The following is a 15,897-nucleotide window of genomic DNA, read 5'->3' on the forward strand; positions in this document are numbered from 1 at the left end:
TTGATCCATAGGGTAGCAGCTGTTGTGCATACTGGATGGCAACAGGCCTGTTTGAAGCTGAATTAATCTCAAATGTGGAGGGCTGAGGCCCTTAAGTAATCCTTAATTGATGATGGTTGACCACATTATTCCTGCCTTGAACTTAAGGCTGGCAGATGCAGGACGATTTCAAGGTATCTATGTCGACTACTAAAAAAACTGTCAATTACATATGTTTTTGCAGCTCAAGAAACCATTGGTTTTCTGAGCAAAGAAAGTAAGCACCTTAATCCCAAACACCATAATCAGCTGACACCAGGTAAGAAGCTGGTAGGAAGTGGACCAAGGAGAATTCATTGTGTTGAGTTGGCTTTCAGATACTACTCACTTAGCAGTTAGACTGCTCATGCTTCACCTCCTTTATTGCAGATGATAGAGTCAAGAAGCTTTACCACAGTCATAAAGTCCTAAAGCATGGAAATAGACAGAACTCCAAATATTTTTCATTTCTGCAAATGGTCTATTAACTCAACAAGGGCTGGGAAAATCTTTTCCCAATCTCTGCACAGTTATTTTTGGGATTTCAGAGTGTTTTCAGAGGGGAATACGTGCCTGACACAATGTTTCCTTTCCATTTTATTTTCTCAGTTTTCCTTCACGATTTGTTTCTTTCTTTGCCAATGACACAGAATTGAAGTCAGCAGCAGACAAATGAAAACAGTTTGCCCAAACCACTTTGTGAAAATGAATCTACTACATAATGGCTGTGCGTTGAAATCGTAACTTTGTTCACTCGGAACAGTTTAGATACATTCTACTTTTGTAAATGTGAAACTTTGGATAAGATTTTAACTCACTCAAAATCTATTTACTTGCACAGTTAAGATTGGGCCCCTCATCTAGCAGGCAGCATACACACAAAGCCTGAAACTGAATCAGTGGAGTATGAAGCTTCAATTTCTGATTGTTTTTGTTTGGGGAATTATGCTTGGGCAGAAATTCCTACGTTATTGTTAAGGGCTGAAAAGCTCATTCACCAGCTGCCAATAGCAGAAAATCATGGAAGCAAGGCCAATTATTTACTTCAGTGAAATGAATAGATAGAAGATAGTGCATAATAACTAATGGTATTAGTTTTATTAACCTTTTCTATGAATTTTCACCAGGAAGAATGCAGAGATCAGAAGCCTTCATAACCCCAGGCTTATCCTGCCCTGGTTTCATTTTGGATTTAGCAAAATAATGCAACGCTAGTGAATGAAATACTAAAACTGGATAGCTACTAGTCAGTCTTGCAAGGCCATCTGTGGGACTTACAATTAGACAGTAAACAGATTGCTGAAGCTGACAGTGACTGAATTGTCTCATTCTGTAGAGTTTTATCAGCACCAATGCAGGTTATAATTGCTATAACATTTCTAATTGGGTATGTGATTAAAGGATTCAACCTGTTTATAATGCGTACCATAGAGAGGCTGGGAATTACATTATATTTTTAATTAAATGGTTGTTTGAAAAAATATAAGCCAACTATGGTTAAATGTTGCACTTCAACTAACAATACCTAAAGGACAACAGAGTTACAGACAAGGAATAAGTAAGGTGCTGATTTATTAGAGATGGTTAGTGTGTCAAACACCAAGCAGCATTAAACCACTTCAGTCAAATGCAGTAGAAAAATTGCAGAATTACAACAATGAATGCTAACAAGCAGAGTCTTAAACCATATGTGAAAAGTGTATTCTTGTACTGGTTGACTTCAAATGGAGACATAAGGATTTCCTATTCTCCAGTTTTATGGGACTGATGATATTTCCTTTGCTACTGTTGTTCTCAGACTGTCATTTTCTCACTGGTTCTTGAGAAATTAAGTTTTTGTTGTCTGTAATTGGGTTAAGTTATGGTCAATTCCCTCCGCTATCCACCTGGAATGCGGGGTCTTGCAATTCAGTGGTAGTGTCCTAACCTCTGGGATAGGAAGTTTTGGTTTAAGTCCCATCTGTGTTATAAACTGGCTACCTGGAATGGTTTGAAATTCTAAGCCACTACTACACAACAGGGTGTGTTTGGTGGTCATTGACACCTGATTACGATATAGCTGTTTCTTCTGCAACTCTCTTGATAGTTTTGACCTTGAACACAGTGATTGTAGGAAGTCCAAGATTGTGAATTTTGGGTAAGCCTTGCCGCTATTTTAACAGAGACATTAAAGGGGCGGCACAATGACTCAGTGATTGGACCATTGCCTCTCAGCACCAGGGACCTGGGTTCAATTTCACCCTCGGGTGACTGTCTGTGTGGAGTTTGCACATTCTCCCCGTGTCTGTGTGAGTTTCCTCCGGGTGCTCCGGTTTCCTCCCACAGTCCAAAGATGTGTAGGTTAGGTGGGTTGGTCCTGCTAAATTGCCCATAGTGCCCAGGGATGTTTAGGTTAGGTGGCTTAGACATTGGGAAAATGCAGGGGTGGGGGAATGGGTCTGGGTGGTCTGCTGTTTGGAGGAGTGGTGTGGACTTGTTGGGCCGAATGGCCTGTTTCCACACTGTAGGGATTCTATGATTAATGGGCTGGTGCTTTTGCTTATACCATATAGAAAGAACACTATGAACATGTGAAGATTCCATCTAATAGTAACCCGCAGCATTAATAATGAACCGTTTTGTTTATTTTTATAGAGCTTTCAAATATTGCTGGAGATTTGCAATTATTTGGAGAATGAAAACTCTAGTTATTATTAATATAAGAAAAATCTTTGAAGTAAATGCTACTTAGATTGGGTGTACTATTGAGAGGAATGCACAAACTTTATCCAGAGTTTACATTTCCTTTTATGGGTGTGAAGTATCTGACTACCCCAAAATAAGACCAATGACAGGAGAAGGCAGAGCTTCTTTGTATTGATGGTTTCCAAATTCCCAGCTCAGAGAACAGGCAGTGCATCCACAGTCAGTTGGTGAAATTAAGTATGTTAGGCCTTCACATTGCAGTTGTGTGGCCTTCCTTGGTAGTCCAGGCCTGAGTACCATTAGATGGAGAGTGCTACTTACTAGGGAAGAAAGTTTAACATGTTTTGGATAGCTCATTGATACTTTATGGCAAAGTAAAATGATTACTTTACACTTGATGGCCTATTAAGCTCCTTATCAGTTTGCTTCACTTTTCATCCCTTCCTCCCCACTTCTCTAACCCTCTTTGATGACATTCCTTTAATTAAACCAAGCTTTTCATCACCAGTCTTGATAACTCCTTTTGGGGCCCATTGTTAAATCTTATGTGGTAACTCAATTGTTAACAATCTTGGGATGTTAGAAACACTTTAGAAATTAAGTTGTTGTAGTCATTTTGGACATTCTTAAAACTATACATATTAAAATCGGTTTGACCTCTCTTATTTATTGGACCTTCTGCTTTCTCATGTGCATTTCTGGCACTGGCAAAGGCTAGTGAAAATGATCCCCTTTAATAGGGCTCAGCGGCAGAATTCTGAAAGTGTTGCACTCAAAGTTAGACTGAAAGATGCTCAAGTCAAATAAATGACACCACAGAGGCTGAAAGCGAATTCCTCTTTACTTCTCAGCCATAGTGATGAATCTCTCTGGCGGGTCTTCTCATGTCTAGTATAACTCTGTGGGAGACACAAGTATCTTCCTTCTCATAACTCCTAAAGTCCTCAATTATGCCTTCCCTGTAGAATTACAATAGGCTGTTCCACCTTTGGCAAGATATCTTCCTGTAACCAGTAATTGTATCTATTCACTGATGAAGTAATTTGCAGCAGAGAACCCCTATGGGAAAATTAAGTTCTTCGTCTAATCTCTGGCCTTCCACAGATGATATATTGTTGTGCTACAACAGTACATTTTTCAGTCTGAGTTTTTGAAGTTTTCAATTTGCTATGAACTTTCAGGCATCGGGTTTAGAAGACTTGGCCTTTGATTTTAAGTCAGTGAAAGAAGGAGTGACAGAGATGTATCAACTAATTACAGTAACAATGTACATGAAATTAGACATCCTCTTTGCCATACAACTACAATACCATTGCACAGAACAGGATCAGTATGTTATTATGCATGCAGTATACAATTAGAAAGTCTTTAAATAGCAGGGTTGTGCTTTAAAAACATCGGGTGAGGGTTGGATACATAATTGAACTAAATTGTTGCTTCTGTTTTAAAGATGAAAATGAAATACCAAATAAAACCCAGATGATTGGTGATAATGTTCTGCATAGTCTAAGTCTACATCATGGTAGAAAAGAACTAGTGACACATAGAGACTTTGTGGATAATTACAACAATTGTGCATCTATAACTAGAGACTGTACATTTTATGTTGCAGAACACTGGTATAGGGGAAGATCAAAAATCAGGGCAAAACCTATACACATTTCCATGTTTTCGTGTGATCAAGCAAGAGGGAATGGTCTGGATATTGGGTTTTGAGTGGTTGAAGAAATTTAAAGAATTGCAAGGAAAGAGGAATTTTATTAAAGTCAAATTGTTCCATTCGATAACTGCAGTCATCTGCATTCCTCTTCTGAAAGTTTCAGCTAAATAGTAGGAACAATCCCATGAAATACACTTCTCTTACCCAAGTAACCAAGCTTCATTTAGGAACGTAAACAGCAGTGAATGTGAATTATTTGAACACAGCAAATCCCACACACATCTTGTGCAACCTTAACCCCATTCCTAATATTTCAGAGTGCCAGCATCATTGTTAAAACAAGGTTCCTGTCTTCCAACAGCAAAGAATGCAGATACCATACAAAATCTTAGAAATGGTTCAGCTTGCCTATCATTTCAATTTGAAATTATGCACAACACATACATTAGGATGGGCCAAGAGATTATATTCAGCCCAACAGGCAGAACTTCTTTTCATAACATCAAGGTCACTTTACAGACCAAAGGAAACTAAATAAGAACAGAAATATTTGATTTGTTTTGATTTGATTTGCAACAAAAGTAATCAGAGTATGCCTATCGCTAGCCTCTTTGCAATCAGATTAGAGACTGGGAATTGAATATTGGCTCTTGTCATTTGCATAGATCAATACTTTCCAGGCAGGATATTTAATATTGAGGCAATCAGAGAGAAGGAATTTTCAATTCAAAAACCAAATTGAGATTGTTGGAGGTGGAGGGGAATGGGAAGAGGATGGGGTGGGTGCAGGCGGAGATTTCTATGCTGCGCTGTTCTTCTTAGGCAGTCCTTCAGAATTGAGGATGACTTGCTTCCATTCTGGTTCAACGGGTTCAGAGATAGTTAATAAATTCAACGTACAGTTGCAGACTTGCCATTTGTGAGGTAAGCGGTGCCTGGAGGGTTAGGTGAATGAGACGTTGGAGGTTTACATTCTTTCTCTGATGCTTCAGTTTTGTACCTGTGCATTCCTTACAAAGTCTTGTAATGTGCTTACTGCCTTCCAGAATAAACCTTCCATATTTTTGTTAGGAACTAGACTCCCTTAAGTTGACAGGTAAGTTTGATCTCTTCAGAAATACTTTGAAGACGCAACAAATGCTTTGCTGCTATCCTCTTGCGACTATCTTGGTATGTGTCACGATGACAGATCAGAAACCAGAAATACTCATGGTCATATTGGACTCTTAATTCCAAAATGTGTTTTACTCTTCCAGGGATAAAAACAAAAGCAGCTAACAGCTGACTCAAAACCCTGGTCAGTGTGTGTTAGTGATCTGATGCGTGAGTGGGTGAACTAGTGTGCGAAAAGAACAGGACAAAAGAATTTTGATCAAGCTGCACAACCATGAACCTCAATATCTACTGCTTACTTACCAATGTTAATGTTACCAGTGTTACGAAGTTGTGTAGAGTATTCATGAACCAGAAGGCAGGAAGTTAGAATTTGTTGGTAAAAATTGATAGTGGGGAAAAGCAGTGTGTCGTCCTTTTAAAAGATGGTGTTTCTTTTCAGTGCTTAGAGTTAAAATGGATGTCTGACCAACAGCTTGAAGTGCAGGTGCACAGAAATAGTGCCCAAATGGAAACATTTTGTATTGAACAGCCAAGCAGCATTTTTACCAAGACAACAAGTCTCTTCAAATTAGATAATAAAAACCTACTAAATTTAAACCTGACAGTGTTGACAACATTGAACCAATCCTACATAAGAAATATTGTTATGTCATCATGGGTATAAAGATGAGGGCACTTGAAAAATCGGGGAGAGCCATCTGCCAAGAGACAATACCTTTTAAGCTCTTGGAGAAAACACCACTTAATTAAAAGGTACCACGGCATTTCTAGCTAAAAGTCCTCACGGAAGCAATTACAGAGAAAAACATCCCTGGCAGCAGAATCAGCGGAAGAAAGACATTTGTGACATGAGATCAACAGGAGAAAGGCTGGAGAAGACAGACTGTTCTGGAAGACAATTTGTGCGAACTTGGAGAGATTAAGTTGTAATTTATCATTGTCATATTAATTGGGTTTATATAAGCGGGACTTGTGTTTATTCAAACAGCATTCCAGTAGAATTTAGGCCGTTTAGGTAGTAGTTAGTACTTAGGGGGGAATTGTTCAGTTTGTTAATGATTCTGTTAATTTGTACATTGTTAGAGTTAAATAAATAAATTGTTTCTTGTTATTTATAAAGTGGGTCAGGGATTTTCTTTCTTTTAACCACCCTCTTAACAGATTACGAGGGGAAAGCTGAGCTTCACTAGGCGTTTCGGGGATAATTATTAGAAGGGAACCGCCATTCCTGTCATAACAAATTGGGGATTGTATTTTGGTTTAAATATCAGAGGGGTTCGGCCATTCCCCTCTGATATTTAAACACCAGTGCCATCTAATATAGTAGTCATAATATTTTACCAACCACTGATTATGAAGGACACTGCCCCTGATCGGTTTATTTTTTTAACTTTCTTTTTACTTGACTCTTCATCCTAATCTGTATGCATGTTGCATTATTATTTTTTTTCTCAAGTTTAGTGAATAAATGATCTCTTTTTTTAACTCAAAAATACAAGGAAAATAAGTCAGGCTCTGAATTCAATATTGAGGCCTACAGGTTTGTAAAGTGTTTAAACGGTCCGGACCCGAAAGGTCAGTTTTCCTGCTCCTCTGATGCTGCCTGGCCTGTTGTGTTCCTCCAGCTTCACACTGTGTTGTCTCTGATTCCAGCATCAGCAGTTCTTGCTACCTCCAAAGTTCTTGCTACGTCACTGGGCCTCTCCACCATCTGTTTCCTTTTTTTTACTTCGTTAACGGGATGAGGGCATCACTGGCTAGGCAGTATTTATTGCCCGTCCCTAATTAGCCAGAGGGAAGCTGAGAGTCAACTACATTGCTGTGGGTCTGGAGTCACATGTAGGCCAGACCAGGTAAGGATGGCAGTTTCCCTCCCTAAAGGGCATCAGTGAACCAGATGGGTTTTTCCCGACAATCAACAATGGATTCATGGTCATCATTTGATTCTGAATTCCAGATATTTCATTGAATTCAAATTCCACCATCTGCCGTGGCAGAATTCGAACCCAGATCCCCAGAATGTTATCTGGGTCTCTGGATTAACAGTCTAGCAATAATATCACTAGGTCATCGCCTCCTCTTTGCACCTCTTCCAACCTCAGTCAAAAGTATATTTAAAAATTTCTAACATCTTTCATTTCTGAAGAAGAGTCATACTAGACTTAAGATGTTAACTATGTTTCTGTGTTTACAAATACTGCCAGATCTGAACTTCTGTAGCTTTCTCTCTATTTGTTTCATATTTCCAGCATTTGAGGTATTTTGCTTTTATATAGTCACATATTGATTGAAATGAAGTGCTGCTCCACTGATTTGTTGGTCTCACCAACACTCTTTGTAAAAGTGAAAGTGTGACTATCCATGCAATTAACCTCTAAAATGTAAATGGTTCACAGACCCTACATAGATCTGCCAGAACACTATCAAGTCAGGTTTAGATTGAACCTGGGCAAGCAATTGGACTCCCTGGTCACTCTTATACTTGATAGTCTCTTTAATGATATTTGGAAGCAGATGATGCTGTCCCCGAAATTTTGTTTTAAATAAAGCTACTGTAGGGACAGGAATTTACACGTATTGAAACAGTCATTACTGGGGTTCAGTCCTGGTAAGTAGAGTATGATTCACAATAAGATGCAACCCATAACATGACAGGTATTAGCGAGTAACACTTAGCTATTGCAACAATGGATCTCAGACACATAGTACAGTTTAAAAGGGAGAAAGGAAGTCTAAGGGTTATTTTTCCAACCTCTCACTGCATGAGAAAACTCAACCAGTGATAATGCATTGTGGACACTCAGCTAAGTGCTGAACAAAGCTCTACAGCCATTAGTTTGAAATTTCTGATGCACGTTCTGACAGAAGCAGTCAGAAAATGACTTCCGTGACGCAAACATAATTGAAAGTTCTCTATGTTCTTGCTAATAGAGAATGCTAACAATATATTTATAATTAGACTGTGAGTGACTAACAAAAATAATTTAGACTACCCCACTAACAATGTATCTATAAATAGACCTCCTGTATGCTTTTGTTTATTGGACTGGTGTTTCCTGTTGTGTTGCTTCTCTCTCTTTCTCTTCTCTTCCCCCGCCCCCAACACACACGTGCATAAATGCACACTGTTTCAGCTATTAAATCACTGACCTACATTGCTGGACCAGGAAACAATGCCTCCATTTCAAAATTCTCATCCTTCTTCTCTATGACCCACCTATCCCCATTTTACTAATCTTCTCCAAACCAACAACCCTCGGAAACAGCTGCTGTTCTCCATAGCTGGCCTCTTGAGGATCCTTGATTGTAAAAGGTATTAAACTCTTGAATTTATTTTGTGGTGTACCACAGGAGTTTGGACTTGAGATAAATTGGTTTAGACTGTTATGAATGATAAGGAATGTCACAGAAATAGCAATCAAGAGGCTATTGCCTAATTTCAACTGACCAGTCAAAATGCCTGACAGCTTTACTGCTACACCAAAGGCCTCTTTCAGGCAATACACCAATATTGGCTAGGCCAGCATTTACTGCCTGCCCCTAATTGCCCTGGAGAGCTACCTTCTTGAATTGCTGTAGTCTTTGATACAACTGAGTGGCTTGCGACTGAAACAGCGATTTTAAGAGGCAGTTAAAAGTCACTCACACTACTGTAGGTCTGAAGTCATATGTAGGCCAGACCAGGTGTGGATGACGGATTTCCTAAAGGACATTTGTGATGGAGTTTTCGTGACGATGGATAATAGTTATGTGGTTACAATTAGCCTAGCTTTCAATTCCAGATTTTTATTGAATTCAAATTTCACCAGCTGCTATGGTGGGATTCGAATCCATAAACCCAGAACATTAGCCTGGCATGCCAGATTACTAATCCAGTGATATTACCACTATGTTACCACCTCTTTATAATATTTGAATTTAATCACCACGGGCAGAATTTAATGCCTCTTCAAAGGCACGTTTGGAAGGGTGCATTTAATCAGGCAGGAGGGTAAGGTTTGGGACCTCCACCATCTTCCCACATTAGTGTTAACCCAAGAAAGAAGGTTCATGAACAACACTACCATACAGATGCTGATTGAGGCCTTCAAGCACACAATCAATGCAGCACATGGGGGAGTCATCAAGTAGAAAGCCAGAAAAATAAGCCTGTGAAGCTTACTTGAGGCTTCTGGTGGTGGTAGGGGATGGGGAGGCAAATGAAGGGCCTCCCTTGTACCAAGGCTATCAGTGCCTGATTGACGGACGCAGTATCAGGATGGAGTAGAAGCTTGCTGAAAGCTAACCCCTTAGCCTTGCCTCTGTTTCCCCTCTCCTCCTCCTCCAGTGAAAACATCCCCACCTATCCCAGCTGCCTTCAATCATTAGCTGAGGGTCCCTCATTGACCTTGGGCCTCTGTTGAGTGCATTACCAGCAGCTTTCACTGCTCCCAGTGGTACACCAACAATGGAGAGCTGTGTGGTAAGCTGCTTATGGTGTCCTTAATTCCATGTAAGCAAGGCCATTTGGAGTGGAGGAAAATCAGGCTTCCAGCATTTCTGCAGATAACAAGCAAGACGCCCATTATAATCAACAAATTCTACCCTACTCCATCTCCCATGGAGGAGCCCTGAAAGCTCTTCACTTTGATCATACCTTTAAATTACCCTTTAAGTATTCCTCTTTATACCTCGTTCATATCCATTCCAGTTTGTTGAGCTATGTGTGATATTTGCTTTTCGCAAGAATAGCTGAATAAATGAAACTTGTTGGTTTTGCTGCTATAATGAACATACAAACCTATGAAAATGATGGGGAAAGGCCATCTATCCCCTCCAGACATCAACCAGCTATTTATATTATCAATCCATTTCCCTATTTAAGGATATTATTACACCTATTAAAACTCTTATACCTAAAAAGCAATAATCCCAGAATCACAAAATAGCAAAACATTTTGCAGAGATAAAGCAAAAGGAAAGAAATTCCTGCCCTGCTTCAGGATATCAAGCAGAAGCACTGAATATGATTGTTGTTAGTCAATGTAAGTTCTGCTGTACCTACAGCTCAAGTTAGGCTGTGGGGAAGGTTTTCCAACAGAAAAATGCACTGGTAATCAATTACCTTTTGCCAGAGGCTGGTGTTGCCAACCGTAATGAAATATATTCCTGGGCGTTTCATAACATAGTCTTCCCCATGCTCCAGCTAAGAATTGACCTACACACCTTGACCTTGTGATACTTGCTTCCTATGTCAAGTGGAAAGCAAGAGGTTTCTACTCAAATTCATGATTTTTGACTGTCAGTCAAACAGCCTCGTATCCTCCTATTTTCATTACTTTAATACCTCGTTTTTTAAAAAAAATGTAAAGAAAATGACAGAACGCATTGGCAAATCCGTATCAATGGTCAGACAGTTGTTTCTGCGTCATTGCCTAGAGATCCATATGGGGTCACTGTGGAATTTCCATCATAGCAGAATCCAAATGAATTTCCCAGGAAATTAAGGATTGAGATGGGCAGTTCCCCTAATCATGGAACCTTCCAAAATTTTTAATTTAAATCAGAAAGTTCTAGGAGTTTGATGCAGTGAAGTAAGTGTGCGGATTAGGGTTAGAAAAAGTTAGACTGCTAAAACCCGAGTCTAACATCTGAGTAACTATTCATCTGCCTCCTGTCACTCCCCCAATTTAAGAATGGCAAACTGCATGTTAATAAAGTGAGATTAAACAGTAATAAGAGTGAGAACAAGCTATGATCCTTGCAAATAATCCTTTCATTGCTCGCTGGGCAGGATCTCATCATTCAACACTAAGTCAGTCAATGGGAAATTCATTGATCTTAACATTGGGAAGGTCCTCACTAGACCGCTCATCTGACATTGTCAATTTTCTTGCTATGGTCCTATGAGACTGTGTTGATTCTACCCATTATTTAGTTAAAAGTTAAAACCAAAGCTGAAATGTAAATTAAGAAACCGGGCAGTCATAATAAAACCAGATACTTTATTTATTTTAATTCAATTATATTGCACAGGATCGGAAAAACATTTTTGATTTTATTTCTACACATGATTGTTACCATTAATGCTTCCTTGTGCTCTTCTCATCATAGCAAAAGAAAAGAACTTTTCATAAATGAATCCAGATGCATGAACTTAAACTTGCAATTTTTGCGTGATGGTGTGGGACAGTGTGATGCAATTACTCTTAAAGCATGTTTTTTTGTTGACAGGAGATATCATGAACTGTCCATGAAAGGCTCAAATATCAGATGATTGGAGCACATTACTCGGGTTGAAACTAGTCACCAAATTTATTTGCAATTGGGACAATTATACAGAAACAAGCCGACATCGCAAGTAACTTGTAATACAATACTTGATAATGGTAATGATAATCAAATGGTTCCAAAGAAGATTAAAAAAAAGTTTTGTCATGCTTTCTGTAATCTCTTATCAGAATCTGTTGAAATGTTGATCTTCTAATGATTTTTGAAAGGAATTTCTCTTGGTCACCTTTAATGTTGAAATAATCAGCCAAAACAGGAACTTGAAACCCCAAGGGAAAATCCTTATTTCTTACACAACATTGAATGTTCCAAAAATAAGTCTTAACATAACATCAAAGACAAGTTCTTTCAGGGCAAACTCAAATATTCTGACATGCCTTCTCACAGTCACATACCTGTCAAGGTCTGAAACAATACACAGTTGAATTTTGACCAGCATAAAACATCTCAAGTGGTTCAACTGTTAGATATTGATAAAAATTGGTGCTGTACTTGTCTATGGTACACAGATATGTGTGTTGGGCATGAGGCAAGCAGCCTTAGCAACATTTTAAGATTATATCCTAGAATAAATAGACAAAGGAAAGCCCAACTAATAGCACCACTGGCTGGTAAAGGAAGGAATCAAACTAAGCAGCAACAAATTTTAAAAGGCTAATCATTGGCATCAATAAAAGAATGTCATGCCTTGTTAAAATTGTTGCTTGTTCACAGAAATCCTGGTGCAGCTCTAATATGTGAAATAAGGCCTGAGATGTAAGCCTTTCACTTGTCAAAAGAGATTTAAAGAAGTGCTGCTGGAGTGATAACAAAGAAATGTATCTCCCTTTGGAGGAGAAGCCCAACCTTCAAACACCCCACAACAGCTATGCTGTAGACTGCATTTTTGGAGGTAGCCTACTGATAAAATGCAGACACCACAGTCTCGGGTGGAATATCCCAATTTCCCAATTTTAGCTTACATACCGCTGCTGAGGCAAAGAGGGGATAGCATAATTGTATAGGAAGAGCACTTACACCCTCAAGAATACCATATGAAGAACATGAAGATATTGGTCATATTTATCAGCACAGAAACCTCTTATGGAGTTTTATGAAAATGGCAAATGTGGGCCAAAATTGCTAGTCCCACGTCCGAACATGGCTCTTCCAATTTCCTGGAGGCAGGATGGAGCAGGCTAGGTTTTGTTAATGTGTAATTTAAAGCAAGTCAGGTATCCCTTGGAATTGTTAATAGTAGAGAAGATGATGTTCAAAAGGTGTTTGTAGTTCAGAAGAATAAAGTTCTTCAAGTGGGAAAGAACTGACTAACAGAAATTGCCAATCAGTGACTAATTAAGATTATATCCTTGTAAATATTTTCCATGCAATTGGATCGGTGTTAAGCAAACTATGAAGGGTCAAGGTTTAAATGAGTAAATATTGGTTTACATCAGTACACTTTCTCAGTTGTCTGGCCAGTGGTAGGTCTACCACAAAGCCATGACCTTCACCATAGGTCAGTCAAGGAGGTAGGTTCTGAAACCATGCCACCCAGAACAGGGAGTCAAACATTTTACTGTCAGTTTACATCCGATTCACACCATCAATCCAGCCAAACAACTCTCCCAAAGAGTCCAGGTTGTAGTGGCAACATTCATGTTGTAACCTGGACCTACGGCTATGGAACTATAGTTCCATGGACACTGGCATCTGAAACGCTGCTAGCTTAACCAATCTATTTGAAGGATGCTTCTGCCTTTAAAAGCTGTACTTCAGAAGGCACCAGCAACTACACATTGAAATAATGTTGCAAAGACACTTTTTTTAGGGACAGTGATCCAGCTCACAAATTGGGGCAGGCTTTGTCTCAGAATTGCTTTCTTGCTCACTTAGCACCTACTTAATTAACACTTACCTGAATTCCTGTGCTCATTAGGGGCACATCCAGGAGTTAGCACAGATGCAGTGGATGATATATACAGGTATCAGTTTTTTGTACAGGCAGTTCTTGTCTGGGGCTATCCAGTTGGGTCATTCAAGGAGTTGGGTCATACAAAGGCTGTTGGATCCATCCAATAAAGCAAGGGGTCTGGGAGTTAATGGGGCTTGCTGCTGCAGGGAGAAGCTTGGGAACATATCCATGAGGATTGAGAGATGCACACTGGGAGGAGGTAGGTTGAACATTCTATAGGAGGCACAACTGTATATAAGATGTGGTAAAGCATGAATTGGAATGGGATCATGTTTGTTGGCTTCTGGTGTGACAGTTCATTAGCATACCTGGCATAGTCACCTCAGAGGCCAAAGTCTATTGGAGGTTGGGAGGGTAAGGCAGACAAGTGCAAGCTCAGAGATGGCATGGATTGGCCTTGAAGTGGTGCAAAGCTTGCAGGGCTCACAGGAAGGGTTACCATGTGGGAGACTTTGAGGTTCAAGGCCTATCGGTACATAACAGCAGAGTCTTAAAATTATTTTGTAAGGAATGGTCACCATTGCCTTCCATCATCATTGAAATCGCAACTGTGCAATGGAAACCTACACTCAGAGTGGGCAGGGTAAGAGAGGGGACTACAAACACTGCAAAGTGAGGACCTTCAAGGGCTAACAACATATAGACCTACTCAGTATAGAGGAGATACACCAGTAGGTGCTTGCTCCCTGGTGACACGTTATGCATTGCCCTACTGTGTGCTATATACCTCCTAGCTCCAAACATTATGGACCATTTCATGCAAGACCAACACCTTTGGCCACCGTGGCCAACAATGTCTGTGTACCTGGACAAATGGTGCTTGTTGCCAGAGACCCTTCTAAATGAGATGTTCACACTGCCTTCACTTGGTGCAGCAGCCACTTAAACCAGGCATTGCTTCATGGAACATTATGTACGTGAACTGACCGCAGAGTGTGACAGTTACAGTCGGTTACACAGAGCCATGAGTAAACAGATTGTTAAATCATGCTTAGAGAAGCCCTCAAACGTCAGGTCCTATTTGCAGTGAAATTAACACCCATGTCACCAACGTGACCTCAAAAGATTTTTTTTTTTGTCCTGCCACTATATCTGCGTGCATTCCCAGGTTCCACAGCTAGGTGGAATGAGCCTGCCCTATCCTGGAGCAGTGTGTGTGCAACAGCATTGTAAAGTTAACACTGGACCATGAATGCCAGTCATTTCCAGGATATCCACTGAGTCATGAGTTCTTCCAGCTATGGCAAAAGTTAGATTCAGGCTAGCATTAGACAAAAGGAGTGTTATAGAGGTGTAGAATGTAATTAATGAGGTGAGTTTGGGATGATATGGTGAGAAATTTCACTCAACCTCGTGGAGAGAAACCTTCCCTGAAAGTCAATGGAATCGATAAAAGCAAAATATCCTGAGATTCCTGAAATGTTGAAAAAAAAAATTTAACTAATTTGGACTACCTTGCTTCTTACCAAACTGAAGCTAAACTGAAGCAACTTGCTGTTAACCTTCCTCCTCTAGTGTCACAATGACGCCACCTGCAAACTGGAGGAGCAACACCTCATATTCCATCTCGGGAGCCTATAGCCCGATGGCCTAAACATGGATTTTGTCAGTTTTAAAATCTCCCCACCGCCTGCCTCATCCCATGTCCAACCCTCACTCTCATCCCTGCCTCCTTGATCTGACACAACCTGTCCATCTTCTCTCCCACCTATCCGCCAGACCCATCCCACTGACCAATCCCCACCACTCCCTATCTGCACTCACCAATCACCATCCCACCTACCTTCCCCAGCCCCACCACTCCTCTCTCTATGTATTTCTGAGCTCTCTTCCCCCTCCCCATTTCTGAAGAAGGGTCCTGACCCGAAACCTCAGCTTTCCTGCTTGGCCTGTTGTGTTCCTCCAGCTCCACACTGTGTTATCTCTTATTGCTGTTAACATTGACTCAGTACGCCAAGGTTTTGCTATGCTTTCAACAACGTCAAAAGGAATTCTGTAACAAATTCTTGCCTTTAGTAAACTGCACTTGTCTGAATCCATGTTTGCATGGTAAAGAACCTCTAATAGACACTGACCTTCTGAACTCAGCCAAAAGTCACATGAATTATTGTCCGTAGCTTCAATTTTGGAAGTAGTTCTTAATTATAATCTTTTCTTGCTTTTCCTTTCTTTCCATTTCATGCATCTGCAGTCA

Source organism: Rhincodon typus, chromosome 14 (assembly GCF_021869965.1).
Source record: "Rhincodon typus isolate 14 chromosome 14, sRhiTyp1.1, whole genome shotgun sequence".
In the NCBI taxonomy this organism is placed as follows: domain Eukaryota; kingdom Metazoa; phylum Chordata; class Chondrichthyes; order Orectolobiformes; family Rhincodontidae; genus Rhincodon; species Rhincodon typus.